Below are 22608 nucleotides of genomic sequence, written 5' to 3' on the forward strand. Positions count from 1 at the left end.
GGGACAGGAGACCTCTAAGTTGTCAAGAGTAAACATTTCACCATTAGAAGGAATGTCTGAAATAGAATAGAAATGATTCATTAGTTCCATGTCAAAAACAGTACCTTTACTTTATCATTCTGCTTATTCACGCAGAGAAAGCCATGGCACTGTTTAATAAGTTCCAAAACCATGGCTTAAAAATGATGAGGACAGAGGAACAACCTTGGAGAACAAAAAATATAATGTCAGAAACAAAGGTGAGAAAATAATAACTTGTAAATATATAACTCATAATAAGTACTATAAATACTTCTGATTGGACAAAGTAAAAATTATGGCTAAAATAAATATAATCTCAGACACCAAACCTTTGAAATAGTAAGTTATTTCTTGGAATTAGAGCAGTATTTTGCAATTAGGTAATGCTATGCAGGTACAAAATGATTTTAGGTAATCTTATTTTATTTGATTCTTCCTCTGATTCTTTGAAACAGATGATATCTTGATGATATTATTCTGAAAATAATAAAACTGAATATCAGAGAGTGTTACTGAATTTGTCCTGAGTGTATGACCCTCAAACAAGATCCATTGATTTAAACCCCAGAGCTTAACTCCTGAAACAACCTGCCTATTAACAATATGTCCATATGGAGTTGGAATTGAAATGGGCTGAGAAATCATTACAGTTGGAAAAAAATGGAGCCCAGGGAAATTAAGCAATTTTCCAAATTTATATATCAAGTTATTGTCAAACCTCAGATCAGGACTTAACGGAATTCTACTTCCAGAGTAGCTTTAGGGCAAATAAAATAAAATGTTGCTTTATAAGTTAGTAACAAAATTAGAATTCATTTAATTAAAAAGATCTATCTATCTATCTATCTATCTATCTATCTATCTGTCTGTCTGTCTGTCTATCTTGTTCATGAATGGCCAAGTCAGTAAATGTAATAAAAGATATAGGAAGTATCTTATCTTAGTACCATCTTAATGGTTTAAAATTGATCTCTAAAAGGCGAAATGTTTCATGTAAGATATGCATTCTGTACCTGTTAGAAAGTACTTTGTTGGATAGGCTAGCATGCAGCATTTATTGTATTAAATAAATGGGATGAATTCAGATAAAGTGTATTAGTTGGATATAAAGTGTAATTGAAAAATTACATTACACATGTATGCCAAAATTTCAAAAATAAATAATGAAATCCTGCTTCGTTAAGAAGTCTTACAACTGACTAATAGGCACATACAAGAGACATCCAGAAATACAGGAAACCAAACCATAATTTGCTTACAAAATCTCTGGTAAGTATTCTTGTCAGTAGAAACACCTATCATGTACAAGGTCATGACACTGTTTCCATTAGGTTAAATGCACCAATTAGTATTTTCTTTCAAACTGACCTACAGAGAAATATAATCAGAAAGCAGAAAGTTTAGCAAGCTGGAGGTTTACAAGATTGTGTTAAATGACGAGTGTTTTTCTTTTTTTCTGTCCCTCCTAAATGTTAAGCTTCCTGCCATTTTTTCTTTGTTTTGTTTTTGCTTTTCTGAGAAATGTAATATCTTATAATTTCTGTTGAGGAGTAACTTGCATCCCAGTCCTGATGTTTTATAACAGTGTACTAGAGAGACCTTTATTAAACAAATATTTCTGCCTTCTGTTTCATGCTTTCTCCCTGGAGGTGGAGGTTGGGAGTGTCAGGACAAACTTCCTTAATGGTGACTTTGGAAAGGGAAGCTGGTCCTGGGCAGCCTGGTCCCTCATTCTTTCTCTTTCCCTTAAGAGTTTGCTGACCACAGAGAGCATGGAATTTAATCCTGAAGCTCAATAGTATGGCATCATCTCTTACACAGAAAAAGCCAGAGTCTCAATACCAACTTCATCAATGAGAAAAGTATGATCTTTGTCTTCAGCAGCTTTAATTACTTGTCAGTTATCTCAATTGGATGAGCACTCATATAGAAAAGCAGCATGACATTTATTGGGCTCTTTAAACACACATTTGTTGCATTGATGTGTGTGTCTCAGGAATAGACAAGGAAGGTAAAGATATTTGGAACAAAATATAAATGGAAAGGCTGAGGTTTCTCATGTGGCTAAGGCCTTGGACTTGGGTATGTTATACAGGAGCTTTGAACTTGATAGTTAATAAAGGTTTAAAGTGGGTCATGTGACTAAGTTTGCCTTATGTGAGTGGCTCATTTACTACTGCTATTTAGGCAAATGTTTATAAGGCTTAGATCACATGCAATATTGACCTTGTCAGTTCACTGCAGCTTATGCCAGCCTGGTTTATTGGAAGTACTGGAATTCATAGAAGAGAGGGATATACATGCAGGTCTTACTGCAAAGTTGCAGGATTTAGCAAAGACGTGAGGCCACTTGTGCCTCAAGAAAATGTGCAGAAGACCCCTTGGCCATGTCATAGTTTTGATTAAGTAAGGTGCCTCATCAGATGCTAGCTTACTTAGCTTTGGAAAGCAAAACCTGAACATCTACCATAGATGGTCATGGCCATATTATTGGAGATTTAAGATGAAACTTGTAACTTTACAAGGTTGATTTTGCAGAACCAGGCATAAATTATTACTAAGTGAGTGATAATTATTACCAGTGAGTTACTTTAGCAGTTAGTAGGTTGGGAAGATCTTAAAATATAGTGGCAGCTGAAGCCAGGAAAAATGATTTTCAATACACATGTCTTTTAGACATTACAGTATGAAACAATATTTCTATCTTCAAATATCTGGGCACATGTGTTTCAAGGGGGCCACAGAGTGTGCTCAAGTTGGCTCTGCATTTGTTTACATAGGAAAATAACTGCCTTAGAAGGTGGATTTCTTTGGTATAATACATGACATAGCAAAAAGTATGGTTACAATCAGAACTACCTCGTCTCCCAATTATTGGCCTGTCTTGTGGTGGGCAAACTGAGCTTGGATTCAGTAACAAATTTACTAATACATTGTTCTTTTCAGCATCTTCTGGCATCAAAATATATCTACTAATGCCCAGGGTTTCCAGGAACAACCAAGTGAAAAGGGGTTGATATTGGAAACTGACTTGTGAAGGTGGAATGAGGCCTGTCTTGATAGAATTTTGACCTCCAAAAAGATGAGTGATAGCTTTGATTGACCACAACCTCAACATTTAAGCCTGATGTATTAAAAAATTCAATTTGACTAATGACACAAGACATTTTGACTGAAAAAAATACACAATGTGAGAGTTGTGAGTTAAGTTTTATGAGGACTATAGTCCAGGAGAAAGAATTTCAGATAGCTCTGAGAAACTGCTCTGAAGAGGTGGGGGGGAAGGTCAGTATATATGTCAGTTTGGTGAAGGAGGGTACATGCAATCAAGAACACATTTTTGCAGAAGGTTGATGCTAGTCATGAGGAACAGATGTTTCCATTAATGATTTAGTGCTTTTCTAGATATGAGATGCAAGAACTGGGCTTACAAAATCTCTTGAAAACATCTGTCTGAAGACCTGTTCTTGCCAATGTTTCCTAGAGCACAGAGTGCCTCATTCCTGATTTCCACCCTGAACTCCTTTCAAGGTGTGTTGAAGGTCAGTGACTGTAGGGGTTTGTGACCTAATCCTTTCAGAGCAGATGGCAAGAGCCAATCTGTAGTTGGGAGCCACATGTGACAATATTATCTTTATTGGTAATAAAGGTGATATTTAACTCAAATCTGAGGTTCTCCTGTCTTTATTTCTCAGTTTGTTGGAAAGGGCCTCTGATTGAAAAGGCAGAAAAGGAAGTATTCAAGTTACAACATTATCTTTGTTGGTATTTTTATTAAACTTATTAAATTTTTATAAAATTTTTATTAATAAAATAACTAATTCCCAGATCCATTCATTCACTTCACCAAGGTTAAGATTTTGCCACATTTGTGTTGTTATCTTCTTGGTCTTGTTGACTGAAAAAAATGCACAATGTAAATGTTGAGAATTATGTTTTATTTTGCATACTTTTTGAAGATTTCAAGCCAGGGAAGCAGCCTCTCAGAATAGTGCTGAGGGACTGCTTGGAAGAGGTAAGAAAGGAGCCAGAATATATAGGAATTTTGCAACAAAGATCAGGTAGTCAGAATAGCAAAATATTACCATTAATTAAAGAAAATCAGATATCACAAGTTAATGAATCTAGCGTTTTTCTATGTATGGGACGATGCAAGAGTCTGGGCTCATTGAACTCATCCCTTTGATATGCGCCTCAGCTATCTGGGGCCAATATCCTTTGCTTTCCCGTTCTGAGTCCCCTCAGGGTGCACTGCTGGGGGCAGCTGTAGTGGCTGATGGCTTGATTGCCACAACATCCTTTACTTACTGATATGGCAGGTGACATTCTTAGTTCACAGTCTCTTGGTCTCTCTCTCTCTCTCTCTCTCTGCATACATCTGTATTATAAAATATATGGCAGGGAGGGGACCTTCAATGTGGAGGAGGAGTAAGACGTGGAGATCACCTTCCACTACACAAATACATCAAAAATACATCTACATGTGGAACAACTCCTAAAGAACACCTACTGAATACTGGCAGAAGACCTCAACTTCCCAAAACACAAGAAAATCCCCACGTACCCGGCAGTGTGGCTGACAGGGTCATGGTGCCCCAAACTTGTGTCAGGCCTGAGCCTCTGAGGAGGGAAAGATGAGTTCAGGACATTGGACCACCACAGATCTCCCAGCCCCATGTAATGTCAATCAGTGAGAGCTCTCCTAAAGAACTCTGTCTCAACACAAAGACCCAGTACCACCCAACAGCCAGAAAGCTCCAGTACTGGACACACCATGACAAACAATTGGCAAGACAGGAACACAACACCACCCATTAGCAGAGAGGCTGCTTAAAATCATACTAAGTTTATAGCCACCCAAAACACACAACCGGACATGGCCCTGCCCACCAGAAAGACAAGATCTGCCCCACACACCAGAAAACAGGCACCAGCCCCTTCCACCAGGAGGCTGACACAACCCACTGAACAAACTTTACTCACTGGGGGAAGACACCAAAAACGGTGGGAACTATGAATCTGCAGCCTGAAAAAAGGAGACCCCAAACACAGTATGTTAAGTAAAATGAGAAGACAGAGAAATATGGAGCAGATGAAGGAGTAAGGTAAAAACCCACCAGACCAAACAAATGAATAGGAAATAAGCAGTCTACTGAAAAAGAATTCAGAGTAAGATAGTAAAGATGATCCAAAATCTTGGAAATAGAATGGAGAAAATACAATAAATGTTTTAACAAGGACCTAGAAGAACAAAAGAGCAAACAAACAATGATGAACAACACAAAAATGAAGTTAAAATTTCTCTAGAAGGAATCAATAGCAGAATAACTGAGGTAGAAGAATGGAAAAGTGACCTGGAAGATAAGATAGTGGAAATAACCACCACAGAGCAGAATAAAGAAAAAAGAGTGAAAACAATTGAGGGCAGTCTAAGAGACCACTGGGACAACATTAAATGGACCAGCATTCGAATTATAGGGGCCCCAGCAGAAGAAGAGAGAAAGAAAGGGTCTGAGAAAATATTTGAAGAGATTATAGTTGAAAACTTCCCTAACATGGGAAAGGAAATAGTCAATCAAGTCCAGGAAGCACAGAGACTCTCATACAGGGTAAATCCAAGGAGAAACATGCTAAAAGACATATTAATCAAGCTATTAAAAATTAAACACAAAGAAAAAATATTAAAAGCAGCAAGGGAAAAACAGCAAAGAACATACAAGGGAATCCACATTAGGTTAAAGCTGATCTTTCAGCAGAAACTCAGCAAGTAAGAAGGGAGTGGCAGGACATATTTAAAGTGATGAAAGGGAAAAACCTACAATCAAGATTACTCCAACCAGCAAGGATCTCATTCAGATTCAATGAAAAAATTAAAACCTATACAGACAAGCAAAAGTTAAGAGAATCCAGCACCACCAAACCAGCTTTACAACAAATGCTAAAGGAGTTTCTCTAGGCAAGAAACACAAGAGAAAGAAAAGACCTACAATAACAAACACAAAACAATTAAGAAAATAGTATTAGAAGCATACATATTGATAATTACCTTAAATGAAAGTGGATTAAATGCTCCCACCAAAAGACATAGACTGGCTGAATGGATACAAAAACAAGACGTGTATATATGCTGTCTACAAGACAGCCACTTCAGACCTAGGGACACATACACACTGAAAGTGAGGGGATGAAAAAGATATTCAATGCAAATGGAAATCCAAAGAAAGCTGTAGTAGCAATTCTCATATCAGACAGAATACACTTTAAAATAAAGACTATTACAAGAGACAAAGAAGGATACTACCTAATGATCAAGGGATCAATCTAAGAACAAGATATGACAATTGTAAATATTTATGCACCCAAGATAGGAGCACCTCAATACAGAAGGCAAATACTAACAGCCATAAAAGGGAAAATCGATAGTAACACAATCATAGTAGGGGACTTTAACACCCCACTTTCACCAATGGACAGATCATCCAAAATGAAAATAAATAAGGAAACAAAAGCTTTAAATGATACATTAAACAAGATGGACTTAATTGATATTTCTAAGACATTCCATCCAAAAAAAACAGAATGCACATTCTTCTCAAGGGCTCATGGAACATTCTCCAGGATAGATCATATCTGGGTCACAAATCAAGCCTTGGTAAATTTAAGAAAATTGAAAGCATATCATGTATCTTTTCCGATCACAGCACTATGAGACTATATATCAATTAGAGGAAAAAATCTGTAAGAAATACAAACACATGGATGCTAAACAACACGCTACTTAATAACCAAGAGATCACTGAAGAAGTCAAAGAGGAAATCAAAAAATATCTAGAAACAAATGACAATGAAAACACAATGACCGAAAACCTATGGGATGCAGCAAAAGCAGTTCTAAGAGGGAAGTTTATAGCAATACAATTCTACCTTAAGAAACAAGAAACAACTCAAATAAACTACCTAACCTTACACATAAAGCAATTAGAGAAAGAAGAACAAACAAACAAACAAACAAACAAACAAAAAACCAAGTTAGCAGAAGGAAATAAATCATAAAGATCAGATCAGAAATAAATGAAAAAGAAAAGAAGAAAATGATTGCAAAGATCAATAAAACTAAAAGCTGGTTCTTTGAGAAGACAAACAAAATTGATAAACCATTACCCAGACAAATTAAGAAAAAAAGGGAGAAGACTCAAATCAATAGAATTAGAAATGAAAAAGGAGAAGTTACAACTGACACTGCAGAAATACAAACGATCATGAGAGATTACTGCAAGCAAATATATGCCAATATAATGGACAACCTGGAAGAAATGGAGAAATTCTTAGAAATGCACAATCTTCAGAGACTGAACCAGGAAGAAATAGAAAATATGAACAGACCAATCACAAGCACTGAAATTGAAACTGTGATTAAAAACCTTCCAACAAACAAAAGCCCAGGACCAGATGGTTTCACTGGCAAATTCTATCAAACATTTAGCGAAGAGCTAACACCTATCCTTCTCAATCTCTTCCAAAATATAGCAGGGGTAGGGACACTCCCCAACTCATTCTATGAGGCCACCATCACCCTGATACCAAAACCAGACAAAGATGTCGCCAAGAAAGAAAACTACAGGCAAGTATCACTGATGAACATAGATGCAAAAATCCTCAACATAATACTAGCAAACAGAATCCAACAGCACATTAAAAGGATCATGCACTATGATCAAATGGGGTTTATCTCAAGAATGCAGGATTCTTCAATATATGCAAAACAATCAAGGTGATACACCATATTAACAAATTGAAAGACAAAAACCATATGATCATCTCAATAGACGCAGAGAAAGCTTTCGACAAAATTCAACACCCGTTTGTGATAAAAACCCTCCAGAAAGTAAGCATAGAGGGAACTTTTCTCAACATAATAAAGGTCATATATGACAAACCCACAGCCAACATCACCCTCAATGGTGAAAAACTGAAACCATTTCCACTAAGATCAGGAACAAGACAATGTTGCCCACTCTCACCACTATTAGTCAACATAGTTTTGGAAGCTTTAGCTACAGCAATCAGAGAAGAAAAAGAAATAAAAGGAATCCAAATCAGAAAAGAAAAAGTAACGCTGTCACTGTTTGCAGATGACATGATACTATACATAGAGAATCCTAAAGATGCTACCAGAAAACTACTAGAGCTAATCAATGAATTTGGTAAAGTAGCAGGATACAAAATTAATGCACAGAAATCTCTTGCATTCCTATACACTAATGATGAAAAATCTGAAAGTGAAATTAAGAAAACACTCCCATTTACCATTGCAACAAAAAGATTAAAATATCTAGGAATAAACCTACCTAAGGAGACAAAAGACCTGTATGCAGAAAATTATAAGACACTGATGAATGAAACTAAAGATGAAAGAAATAGATGGAGAGATATACCATGTTCTTGGATTGGAAGAATCACATTGTGAAAATGACTCTACTATCCAAAATAATTTACAGATTCAATGCAATCCCTATCAAACTATCACTGGCATTTTTCACAGAACTAGAACAAAAAATTTCACAATTTGTATTCAAACACAAAAGACCTCGAATAGGCAAAGCAATCTTGAGAAAGAAAAAAGGAGCTGGAGGAATCAGGGTCCCTGTCTTCAGACTATACTACAAAGCTACCGTAATCAAGACAGTATGGTACTGGCACAAAAACAGAAATATAGGTCAATGGAACAGGATAGAAAGCCCAGAGATAAACCCACACACATATGGTCACCTTATCTTTGATAAAGGATGCAAGCAAATATAGTGGAGAAAAGACAGCCCCTTCAATAAGTGGTGCTGGGAAAACTGGACAGCTACCTGTAAAAGAATGAAATTAGAACAGTCCCTAACACCATACACAAAATATATACTCAAGATGGATTAAAGACCTAAATGTAAGGCCAGACACCATCAAACTCTTAGAGGAAAACATAGGCAGAACACTCTATGACATAAATCACAGAAAGATCATTTTTGACCCAGCTCCTAGAGAAATGGAAATAAAAAACAAAAATAAACAAATGGGACCTAATGAAACTTAAAAGCTTTTGCACAGCAAAGGAAACCATAAACAAGACCAAAAGACAACCCTCAGAATGGGAGAAAATATTTGCAAATGAAGCAACTGACAAAGAATTAATCCCCAAAATATACAAGCAGTTCCTGCAGCTCAGTATCAAAAAAGGAAACAACACAATCCAAAAATGGGCAGAAGACCTAAATAGACATTTCTCCAAAGAAGTACACAGATTGCCAACAAACACATGATAGGACGCTCGATATCATTTATCATTAGAGAAATGAAAATCAAAACTACAGTGAGATATCATCTCACACCAGCCAGAATGGCTATCATCAAAAAATCTACAAACAATAAATGCTGGAGAGGGTGTGGAGAAAGGGAAACCCTCTTGCACTTTTGGTGGGAATGCAAATTGATACAGCCACTATGGAGAACAGTATGGAGGTTCCTTAAAAAACTAAAAATAGGATTAACATATGACCCAGCAATCCCACTACTGGGCATATACCCTGAGAAAACCATAATTCAAAAATTGCCATGTACCAAAATGTTCATTGCAGCTCTGTTTACAATTTCCAGGACATGGAAGCAACCTAAGTGTCCATCAACAGATGCATGGATAAAGAGGATGTGGCACTTATATACAATGGAATATTACTCAGCCATAAAAAGAAACAAAACTGAGTTATTTTTAGTGAGGTGGATAGACCTTGAGACTGTCATACAGAGTGAAGTAAGCCAGAAAGAGAAGAACAAATACCTTACGCTAACACATATATATGGAATCTAAAAAAAAAAAAAAAAAAAGGTCAGAAGAACCTAGTGGCAAGATGGGAATAAAAATGCAGACCTACTAGAGAATGGACTTGAGGATACGGGGAAGGGGAAGGGGAAGCTGGGACAAAGTGAGAGAGTGTCATGGACATATATACACTACCAAATGTAAAGTAGGTAGCTAGTGGGAGGCAGCCACATAGCACAGGGATATCAGCTCGGTGCTTTGTGACTACTTAGAGGGGTGGGATAGGGACGGTGGGAGGGAGGGAGATGCAAGAGTGAAGAGATATGGGGACATATGTATATGTGTGACTGATTCACTTTGTTATAAAGCAGAGGCTGACACACCATTTTAAAGCAATTATACTCCAATAAAGATTAAAAAAAAAAAAAAAAGCCTAGTGGGTTTCTTGCTTATCAAATTATAATCCATATCACATTGCATATGAATGAATGAGAGTTGAATCACCAAGTAAAGGAAAAGCTTATTTATGACATAACTAGACAGGTATGAGAATTTATGTTTTAAAATTGAAACTGCATAATACAATCACTAGTAATGCTTTTATACATTTTTCTATATGCAGATGCTAATTGTTTTTGACAGCATTATGTAAATTGGCTGCAAACCTATTAAAAATTTGAAGAAAACTTTGTTGATAGTGGTAAATTCTGTTAATTTTCAATTCTGTAATACCTGTTTGAATTCAATATTGATACTGAGTTAACACAACAATTAGTGAACTTACTTAACTTAAACACAGGTTTGAAACTGATATGTGTTCATATCAATTCCTCTAAAACAGATGAGTTTCACAAATGTGAATGTTAAAGGAATATGATTGGGGTTCTCAATTAAGTTTATTTGAAATTTTTTTAGTATATCTGGAACAATTTGGTTATATGAATTTTCTTTTTCAACTGTAAATTTTATGAAATTTAAATATGGATCAAGTTCATCCAATGAAAATTGTGTCCAAATTGAGATGTCCTGTAAGCACAGAATATACATTTGATTTTGAATACTTAGTACTAAAATAATGTAAAAAGCTCATTAATAATTTTTATATTGATTAACTGTTGAAATGGTAATATTTTGATATATCATATTCAAATTATTATTAAAATTAAAACAAAACAAACCTACAATGAGGTATCACCTCACACCAGTCAGAATGGCTATCATCAAAAAATCTAGAAACAATAAATGCTGGAGAGGGTGTGGAGAAAAGGGAACACTCTTGCACTGTTGGTGGGAATGTAAATTGATACAGCCACTATGGAGAACAGTATGGAGGTTCCTTAAAAAACTAAAAATAGAACTACCATACGACCCAGCAATCCCACTACTGGGCATATACCCTGAGAAAACCATAGATCAAAAAGAGTCATGTACCAAAATGTTCATTGCAGCTCTATTTACAATAGCCAGGACATGGAAGCAACCTAAATGTCCATCGACAGATGAATGGATAAAGATGTGGCACATATATACAATGGAATATTACTCAGCCATAAAACGAAACAAAATTGAGTTATTTGTAGTGAGGTGGTTGGACCTAGAGTCTGTCATACAGAGTGAAGTAAGTCTGAAAGAGAAAAATAAATACCATATGCTAACACATATATATGGAATCTAAAAAAAAAAAAAATTGGTTCTGAAGAACCTAGGGGCAGGACAGGAATAAAAACACTGACGTAAAGAATGGACTTGAGGACACAGGGAGGGGAAAGGGTAAGCTGGGATGAAGTGAGAGAGTGGCATGGACTTATATATACTACCAAATGTAAAATAGATAGCTATTGGGAAGCAGCTGCATAGCAAAGGGACATCACCTCGGTGCTTTGTGACCACCTAGAGGTGTGGGATAGGAAGGGTGGGAGGGAGACGCATGAGGGAGGGGATTTGTGGATATATTTATACATATAGCTGATTCACTTTGTTATACATCAGAAACTAACAAAACATTGTAAAGCAATTATACTCCAATAAAGATGTTTAAAAAAAAATGGTTCATAAAGGAAAAAAAAAAAAAAAAAAAAAATATATATATATATATATATATATATATATATATATGGCATGCATTGTACTTGTTCAGTTTCTCTTTTCCATAGTTACTAATTTCCATTCGTTATTGAAAAGTAATTTGGGGGGAGATACATCGAACCTGTTTCTTCTGTCTTGTCAAAGCAAAATTTGTACTGGATAAAGTTAGACAGGTAGGAAGACTTTATTTAAGGTTATTGTAAAGAGTAGAGATGTCAGAACTGAGACTGGACTCCACTCTGCTGAAAAGATGTTTGGAATTTGTTTAAGGGCTTTGGTGGTATTGGGGAATCATACGCCACCTGTATGTGTTAATTTGTCTTACCCAAAAGAAAGTAAACTGTTTTGTATCTTCATGACAGGAGGCCATTTTACAACTTGGAAGAAGGTCCCCGCAGAAGCGAGGCTGTGACATTCCCCCAGACATTGGGAGATAGGGGTGTTGGCTTCCTTGATGATTCCATTTCAAAGGATGGCTGTCAGGTCCTTGAGAAAAATGGTTCTGGGTTTTAAACTATCAAAAGGCTTTTAAGAAGATTTATATCTTAAAGAAACAAAGAAAGAATTTGCATTAAAGTTTTGTTACAAAAAGACACAAAAATCAAATCAGGGGCCCAGAGGGAAATCAGGGGCCCAGAGGCAGGAAGTAGCCACCCAGCCCAGGGAATCATTAAGACCTTTTTTGTGAGGCTCATCAAACATTCCCTCTCTAGATTTTATAACCATTGAGTATCTTGCCTGATCCCCCACCATTTTTATGAATAGACTTTGTTTTTTGAGTAGTTTTAGGTACACAACAATATTGCGAGGAAGGTAGAGACATACCTTGAATATATATCCCTTTCCTCCAGACATGCATAAGCTCTCTCACTTTCAATATCCCCACCAGAGTGAGACATTTGTCACAATTGATAAGCCTACACTGACACATCATAATCATCCAAAGTTCATAGTTTACATTAAGGTTCACTCTTGGTGTGCTACACTCTGTGGGTTTGGAGAAATGAATAATGACACGTATTAATCAGAATAGTACCACAAAATAGTTTCACCATCCTAAAAATCCTCTGTGCTCTGCCGTTTATTCCTTCCTCCCTCACAACCCCTGGCAACTGCTGATCGTTTTACTACCTCCATATTTTTGCCTTTTCCAGAATATCATATATTTGGAATCATACAGTATGTCACATTTTCAGGTTGGCTTTTCTACTTAGTAATAAGCATTTAAGGTTCTGCCATGTCTTTTCATGGTGAGATAGCTCATTCCTTCTTACCACTGAATAATGTTCCATTTTCTGGATGTACTACAGTTTATTTATCCATTCACCTACTGAAAAACATCTTGGTTGCTTCCATGTTTTGGTAATTATGAATAAACCTGCTATAAACATTCATGTGCAGGTTTTTGTGTGAACATAATTTTCAATTCCTTTGGTTAAATACCAAGGAGCACAATTGCTGGATCATGTGGTAAAAAAATATGTTTAGTTTTCTAAAAGACCGCCTTCTCCAGCTGTCTTCCAATGTATCTGCACCACTTTGCAGTCCCACTAGCAATGAATGAGAACTCTTGTCGTTCCACATCTTATCCAGCTTTTGGTGTTGTCAGTGTTCCAGATTTTGGCCTTCTAATAGGTATGTAATGGTATTTCATTGTTGCTTTAATTTGCATTTTCCTGATGACATATGATGTGGAGCGTCTTTTCATATGCTTACTTGACATCTTTGAATTACGTTTAGTATGATGCGAAATGGTGATTTTGTGACTCCATTTAGTATTTTTGTTTATATATTTCAATGTCATTTGATTATTAAATCTTTATTTTAAATTGTATCTATTATTAAGAGACTTTTTAATCTTCCAAAGTCTTCTCTTATTATAGCATTCTACTATAAAAGAGCTTCCACTTGTTTTACTTTTCTATCTACCTATCATCTATCATTACTATAAACATATGCATGCCTATTTTATTCAACTGTTTACAATATAAGAGTACCATTGTTTATTGTAATACTCCCATATTCTCAGATGTGGCTAATTGGAACTCCTTAAAGCTGGCCTACAAGTCTTCTTTCATGCCCCCATTATACTTTAAGCTCTTTCTTATATTTTCTGCATAAAAAGATGTTTCAGGCTCATCTTGTAACATTCTTACTTCAACCGTCTTGGAGAATATCACCTATCCAAACAATAGTATTTAGAAATAATGATCTAGGTATGTTTATTGCTTCTGGGTATCTTTGCTTGGTTTATATCCCCATTGTATCTTTTTGCAATCACATAGTGATACACAAAACACACACACATTTTCTTTTTTCCATTCTGTTTTACACAAGGGAATCATACTGCATTTGCTTTTTTGAACTTGGTTTCTTGTTTGCTTTTGTTTTTTTCATTTAACAAAATATGCTGGGAAACATCCTTATAGTGGCTCATACAGATCTTCCTCATTCTTTCTTATATCTATCTGCATAGCACAGCATCACATATGTTTACCTTAGCATAGATGTCAACCAATCTCACATGTCTGGTATTTAGGTAACTTCCATTATTTTGTAATTAGCAACAACATTACTGTGTTATATTTTTCCAATGTCACAGCCATTTATTTTAATGGAAGATAAAGGGAATAATCATTTAACCAAAGTTACTACTTTCTCTTACATTTTGAAAGAAGGTTATCCAAGCTAAATAATTATTCTGCTTTTATGATAAATAAATCTATTTTTTAATCAGACATTCATGTAAAGTTACTTTATGTGAAATTCTACAAAACTGAACTTCATAATACCCTGGACAATGAGTAAAAAGACAGAATGTGTGTGTGTGTGCATACATGGACATAGATATGTGGAATCTGAATGTCTATTTAATACATTCACATCTGAAGTTACAAATTTGCTCAGATTATTGAATTTTATTCACTTAAATCATTAGCTGGCCAATATTTTATAAGACAATATGTTTTATACCACTGTCTTGGGACTCTTATGTCCTTAAATTTTGGTATGTATTATTATTATTTTTTAATTATTTTTTAGTTTTATAATCTCTGTACTTTAAATAAAAAAACTTGGTTGAAAGTCTTTTAATACAATAAGACAATGACCGATGAGGTGATAACGTTATACAGAGTCATTTTCAACTTTTCAGGTATCTAATGAAGCTTAAGGTAAGTTTGTTTATTCTTATTTTAACCTTTTATTATATGAATAATTCAGGATGTGAATTTTTATAATAAGTGGCTAGAACTGTGTTCATGGCATAATTTACCTCCCATGTCATTATTACCTACTTGGCTTCCATCATTTGTCATAAAAAATTCTAGGAAAAAATTGCTGATAATCTTATTCATTTACATTTGTGATTGTTATGAGTACTCTGGAAGTAATGTTAACAATTCTCTAGTGAAATAGTTGCCTAAATTAAGGAAGTTACAATTTAATTTTTTTTCTTAAAAGATTGCTGAAAAAGGGTCATGGAAAAAATAATGTAGTAAAGACATTTGACATTGAACAATATTTTAATGATCATGTTATTCTCCTATAACAGTAATGACTTTTTGTGCTTATTGTGTGGCATTTTCTGTGTTAAATACTATGCTTATTTAATCCTTGCAGCTATCTGATGAGGAGTTTGCCTGAGACAGTTCTGAAGTTCTGGTTTATATATATTGTCACAATGTGGGTGTGAGAGAGAGAGAGAATAAATGTGTCAAAGTAAATAAATCAATTAGAAAATCCAGTAGTGTTTGTTCTTCCAGTTTAGTGGAGAAATGTTCAAGGTAGTCTTCAAAACTATGAAAATACTCTCAGAGTATGTGCAGTTTAAAATACCAATATCCCCAGAAAATACTGATGAAATGTTTAATAAAGCATAAATTGTATGGAAAAAGATGACCCAGGGAGAAAGACCATCAAATAGATCTTTATATGAGAGTGTATATGATGGAATCACCAATCATCTGGGTATTAATTCAAGCTTACATTAATTCAGTGGTACATAATGTACAGAAAGAACATTTGAACTTTGCTGATATTTTGGATAAAAAATAAGAGCTCGTTCTAAGTCGGACGTAGGCCAACTCCGGTTGGTTTCGGGACCCAGTTTGGTAAAAAAAGTGCTCAAAGTGTGAAAGTTCGTGACGCAAAGCTGCTGAACGAGGACCGGGACCCGAGGGGACGTCCCCACACCGCCCGAGGCAGCGAGCGGGCAGCGTCTCCAGGGAGCTCGGCAGGCTGCCTCATCTGTTCTACTTGATGTACATGGCTGCATAGGAGAAAACCCCGGGACTGGGGTTGTCCCTTCTGTAACTTGGGTCCTTGGATTGTTGGCAAGGGTAGAAGTCTACTGCCTCTACTGCTCTCCCCAGCCTTGCTTCCACCAGCAAAATCGAATCCCTTAAGATGGTGAAGATTTAGACAAAAAAATTGCAGCTCAAAAGTAAACATCAGAGGATGATAGAGAAGATGGCGGAAGAGTAAGACGCGGAGATCACATTCCTTCCCACAGATACAGTAGAAATACACCTACACGTGGAACTGCTCCTGCAGAACACCCACTGAACGCTGGCAGAAAACGTCCGACCTCCAAAAAGGCAAGAAACTCCCCCCGTACTTGGGTAGGGCAAAAGAAAAAAGAAATAACAGAGACAAAAGAATAGGGACGGCACCTGCACCAGTGGGAGGGAGCCGTGAAGGAGGAAAGGTTTCCACGCACTAGGAGCCCCTTCGCGGGCGGAGACTGCGGGGGGCGGAGGGGGGAAGCTTCAGAGCCACGGAGGAGAGCGCAGCCACAGAGGTGCGGAGGGCAAAGCGGAGAGGTTCCCGCACAGAGGCTCGGCGCCGAGCAGCACTCACCAGCCCGAGAGGCTTGTCTGCTTAGCCGCCGGGGCGGGCGGGGCTGGGAGCTGAGGCTCGGGCTGCGGTCGGATCGCAGGGAGAGGACTGGGGCTGGCGGCGTGAACACAGCCTGAAGGGGTTAGCGCACCACAGCTAGCCCGGAAGAAGTCCGGGAAAAAGTCTGCAGCTGCCGAAGAGGCAAGAGACTTTTTCTTGCCTCTTTGTTTCGCGGTGGGCAAGGAGAGGGGATTCAGAGCGCCGCCTAAACGAACTCCAGAGAAGGGCGCGAGCCGCGGCTATCAGCGCGGATCCCACAGCAACAGGGGCGCAGAGGGAAAATCGGAGAGACTCCCGCACAGAGGCTCGGCGCCGAGCGGCGCTCACCAGCCCGAGAGGCTTGTCTGCTCCCCCGCCGGGGCGGGCAGGGCTGGGAGCTGAGGCTCGGGCTGCGGTCGGATCGCAGGGAGAGGACTGGGGCTGGCGGCATGAACACAGCCTGAAGGGGTTGGCGCACCACAGCTAGCCGGGAGGGAGACCGGGAAAAGGTCTGCAGCTGCCGAAGAGGCAAGAGACTTTTTCTTGCCTCTTTGTTTCGCTGCGCGCAAGGAGAGGGGATTCAGAGCGCCGCCTAAACGAACTCCAGAGAAGGGCGCAAGCCACGGCGATCAGCGCGGACCCCAGAGACGGGCGTGAGACGCTGGGGCTGCTGCTGCCGCCTCCAAAAAGCCTGTGTGTGAGCACAGGTCACTCTCCACACCTCCCCTCCCGGGAGCCTGTGCAGCCCGCCACTGCCAGGGTCCCGGGATCCGGGGACAACATCCCCGGGAGAACGCACTGCGCGCCTCGAGCTGGTGCAACGTCACGCCGGCCTCGGCCGCCGCAGGCTCGCCCCGCCTCCTCCGTACCGCTCCCTCCCCGCGGCCTGGGTGAGCCAGAGCCCCCGAAGCAGCTGCTCCTTTAACCCCGTCCTGTCTGGGCGGGGAACAGACGCCCTCAGGCGACCTACACGCAGAGGCGGGTCCAAATCCAAAGCTGAACCCCAGGAGCTGTGCGAACAGGGAAGAGAAGGGGAAATCTCTCCCAGCAGCCTCAGAAGCACCGGATTAAAACTCCACAAACAACTTGATGTGCCTGCATCTGTTGAATACCTGAATAGACAACGAATCATCCCAAATTCAGGACGTGGACTTTGGGAGCAGGAGATATTAATTTTTCCCCTTTTCCTTTTTTTTGTGAGTGTATATGTATATGCTTCTGGGTGAGATTTTGTCTGTATAGCTTTGCTTTACAATAGCTTTATTTTACTTCACTATATTATAGCCTCTTTCTTTCTTTCTTTCTTTCTATTTTTTCTCCCTTTTACTCTGAGCCGTGTGGACGAAAGGCTCTTCGTGCTCCAGCCAGGAATCAGGGCCGTGCCTCTGAGGTGGGAGAGCCAACTTCAGAACACTGGTCCACCAGAGACCTCCCAGCTCCACGTAATACCAAACGGCAAAAATCTCCCAGAGATCTCCATCTCAACATCAAGACCCAGCTTCACTCAACGACCAGCAAGCTACAGTGCTGGACATCCTATGCCAAACAACTAGCTAGACAGGAACACAACCCCATCCATTGGCAGAGAGGCTGCCTAAAATCATAATAAGGCCACAGACACACCAAAATACACCACCAGACGTGGACGTGCCCACCAGAAAGACAAGATCTAGCCTCATCCACCAGAACTCAGTCACTAGTTCCCTCCACCAGGAAGCCTACACAACCCACTGAACCAACCTTAGCCGCTGGGGACAGATACCAAAAACAACGGGAACTACGAACCTGCAGCCTGTGAAAAGGAGACCCCAAACACAGTAAGATAGGCAAAATGAGACGACAGAAAAACACACAGCAGATGAAGGAGCAGGCTCAAAACACACTGGACTTAACAAATGAAGAGGAAATAGGTAGTCTACCTGAAAAAGAATTCAGAATAATGATAGTAAGGATGATCCAAAATCTTGGAAATAGAATAGACAAAATGCAAGAAACATTTAACAAGGATGTAGAAGAACTAAAGAGGAACCAAGCAATGATGAAAAACACAATAAATGAAATTAAAAATACTCTAGATGGGATCAATAGTAGAATAACTGAGGCAGAAGAAAGGATAAGTGACCTGGAAGATAAAATGGTGGAAATAACTACTACAGAGCAGGATAAAGAAAAAAGAATGAAAAGAACTGAGGACAGTCTCAGGGACCTCTGGGACAACATTAAACGTGCCAACATTCGAATTATAGGGGTCCCAGAAGAAGAAGAGAAAAAGAAAGAGACTGAGAAAATTTTTGAAGAGATTATAGTTGAAAACTTCCCTAATATGGGAAAGGAAATAGTTAATCAAGTCCTGGAAGCACAGAGAGTCCCATACAGGATAAACCCAAGGAGGAACACGCCAAGACACATATTAATCAAACTGTCAAAAATTAAATATAAGGAAAACATATTAAAGGCAGCAAGGGAAAAACAACAAATAACACACAAGGGAATCCCCATAAGGTTAACATCTGATCTCTCAGCAGAAACTCTGCAAGCCAGAAGGGAGTGGCAGGATATACTTAAAGTCATGAAGGAGAAAAACCTACAACCAAGATTACTCTACCCAGCAAGGATCTCATTCAGATTCGATGGAGAAATTAAAACCTTTACAGACAAGCAAAAGCTGAGAGAGTTCAGCACCACCAAACCAGCTTTACAACAAATGCTAAAGGAAATTCTCTAGGCAAGAAACACAAGAGAAGGAAAACACCTACAATAACAAACCCAATACATTTAAGAAAATGGGAATAGGAACATACATATCGATAATTACCTTGAATGTAAATGGATTAAATGCTCCCACCAAAAGACACAGGCTGGCTGAATGGATACAAAAACAAGACCCATACATATGCTGTCTACAAGAGACCCACTTCAGACCTAGGGACACATACAGACTGAAAGTGAGGGGATGGAAAAAGATATTCCATGCAAATGGAAATCAAAAGAAAGCTGGAGTAGCAATTCTCATATCAGACAAAATAGACTTTAAAATAAAGACTATTACAAGAGACAAAGAAGGACACTATATAATGATCAAGGGATCGATCCAAGAGGAAGGTATAACAATTGTAAATATTTATGCACCCAACATAGGAGCACCTCAATACATAAGGCAAATACTAACAGCCATGAAAGGGGAAATTGACAGCAACACAATCATAGTAGGGGACTTTAACACCCCACTTTCACCAATGGACAGATCATCCAAAATGAAAATAAATAAGGAAACACAAGCTTTAAAAGATACATTAAACAATATGGACTTAATTGATATTTATAGGACATTCCACCCAAAAACAACAGAATACACATTTTTCTCAAGTGCTCATGGAACATTCTCCAGGATAGATCATATCTTGGGTCACAAATCAAGCCTTGGTAAATTTAAGAAAATTGAAATCGTATCAAGTATCTTTTCCGACCACAACGCTATGAGACTAGATATCAATTACAGGAAAAGATCTGTAAAAAATACAAACACATGGAGGCTACACAATACATTACTTAATAACGAAGTGATTACTGAAGAAATCAAAGGGGAAATCAAAAAATACCTAGAAACAAATGACAATGGAGACACGACGACCCAAAACCTATGGGACACAGCAAAAGCAGTGCTAAGAGGGAAGTTTATAGCAATACAAGCCTACCTCAAGAAACAGGAAACATCTCGAATAAACAACCTAACCTTGCACCTAAAGCAATTAGAGAAAGAAGAACAAAAAAACCCCAAAGCCAGCAGAAGGAAAGAAATTATAAAGATCAGGTCAGAAATAAATGAAAAAGAAATGAAGGAAACAATAGCAAAAATCAATGAAACTAAAAGCTGGTTCTTTGAGAAGATAAACAAAATTGATAAACCATTAGCCAGACTCATCAAGAGAAAAAGGGAGAAGACTCAGATCAATAGAATTAGAAATGAAAAAGGAGAAGTAACCACTGACACTGCAGAAATACAAAAGATCATGAGAGATTACTACAAGCAACTCTATGCCAATAAAATGGACAACCTGGAAGAAATGGACAGATTCTTAGAAATGCACAAACTGCCGAGACTGAACCAGGAAGAAATAGAAAATATGAACAGACCAATCACAAGCACTGAAATTGAAACTGTGATTAAAAACCTTCCAACAAACAAAAGCCCAGGACCAGATGGCTTCACAGGCGAATTCTATCAAACATTTAGAGAAGAGCTAACACCTATCCTTCTCAAACTCTTCCAAAATATTGCAGAGGGAGGAACACTCCCAAACTCATTCTACGAGGCCACCATCACCCTGATACCAAAACCAGACAAAGATGTCACAAAGAAAGAAAACTACAGGCCAATATCACTGATGAACATAGATGCAAAAATCCTCAACAAAATACTAGCAAACAGAATCCAACAGCACATTAAAAGGATCATACACCATGATCAAGTGGGGTTTATCCCAGGAATGCAAGGATTCTTCAATATACGCAAATCAATCAATGTGATACACCATATTAACAAATTGAAGGAGAAAAACCATATGATCATCTCAATAGATGCAGAGAAAGCTTTTGACAAAATTCAACACCCATTTATGATAAAAGCCCTGCAGAAAGTAGGCATAGAGGGAACTTTCCTCAACATAATAGAGGCCATATATGACAAACCCACAGCCAACATTGTCCTCAATGGTGAAAAACTGAAACCATTTCCACTAAGATCAGGAACAAGACAAGGTTGCCCACTCTCACCACTATTATTCAACATAGTTCTGGAAGTCCTAGCCACAGCAATCAGAGAAGACAAAGAAATAAAAGGAATCCAAATCGGAAAAGAAGAAGTAAAGCTGTCACTATTTGCAGATGACATGATACTATACATAGAGAATCCTAAAGATGCTACCAGAAAACTACTAGAGCTAATCAATGAATTTGGTAAAGTAGCAGGATACAAAATTAATGCACAGAAATCTCTTGCATTTCTATACACTAATGACGAAAAATCTGAAAGTGAAATTAAGAAAACACTCCCATTTACCATTGCAACAAAAAGAATAAAATATCTAGGAATAAACCTACCTAAGGAGACAAAAGACCTGTATGCAGAAAATTATAAGACACTGATGAAAGAAATTAAAGATGATACAAATAGATGGAGAGATATACCATGTTCCTGGATTGGAAGAATCAACATTGTGAAAATGTCTCTACTACCCAAAGCAATCTACAGATTCAATGCAATCCCTATCAAACTACCACTGGCATTTTTCACAGAACTAGAACAAAAAATTTCACAATTTGTATGGAAACACAAAAGACCCCGAATAGCCAAAGCAATCTTGAGAACGAAAAATGGAGCTGGGGGAATCAGGCTCCCTGACTTCAGACTATATTACAAAGCTTCAGTAATCAAGACAGTTTGGTATTGGCACAAAAACAGAAATATAGATCAATGGAACAGGATAGAAAGCCCAGAGATAAACCCACACACATATGGTCAACTTATCTTTGATAAAGGAGGCAAGCATATACAGTGGAGAAAAGACAGCCTCTTCAATAAGTGGTGCTGGGAAAATTGGACAGGAACATGTAAAAGTATGAAATTAGAACACTCCCTGACACCATGCACAAAAATAAACTCAAAATGGATTAAAGACCTAAGTGTAAGGGCAGACACTATCAAACTCTTAGAGGAAAACATAGGCAGAACACTCTATGACATACATCACAGCAAGATTCTTTTTGACCCAGCTCCCAGAGAAATGGAAATAAAAACACAAATAAACAAATGGGACCTAATG

The sequence above is a fragment of the Balaenoptera acutorostrata genome, chromosome 18, assembly GCF_949987535.1.
Source record: "Balaenoptera acutorostrata chromosome 18, mBalAcu1.1, whole genome shotgun sequence".
NCBI classification, from domain to species: domain Eukaryota; kingdom Metazoa; phylum Chordata; class Mammalia; order Artiodactyla; family Balaenopteridae; genus Balaenoptera; species Balaenoptera acutorostrata.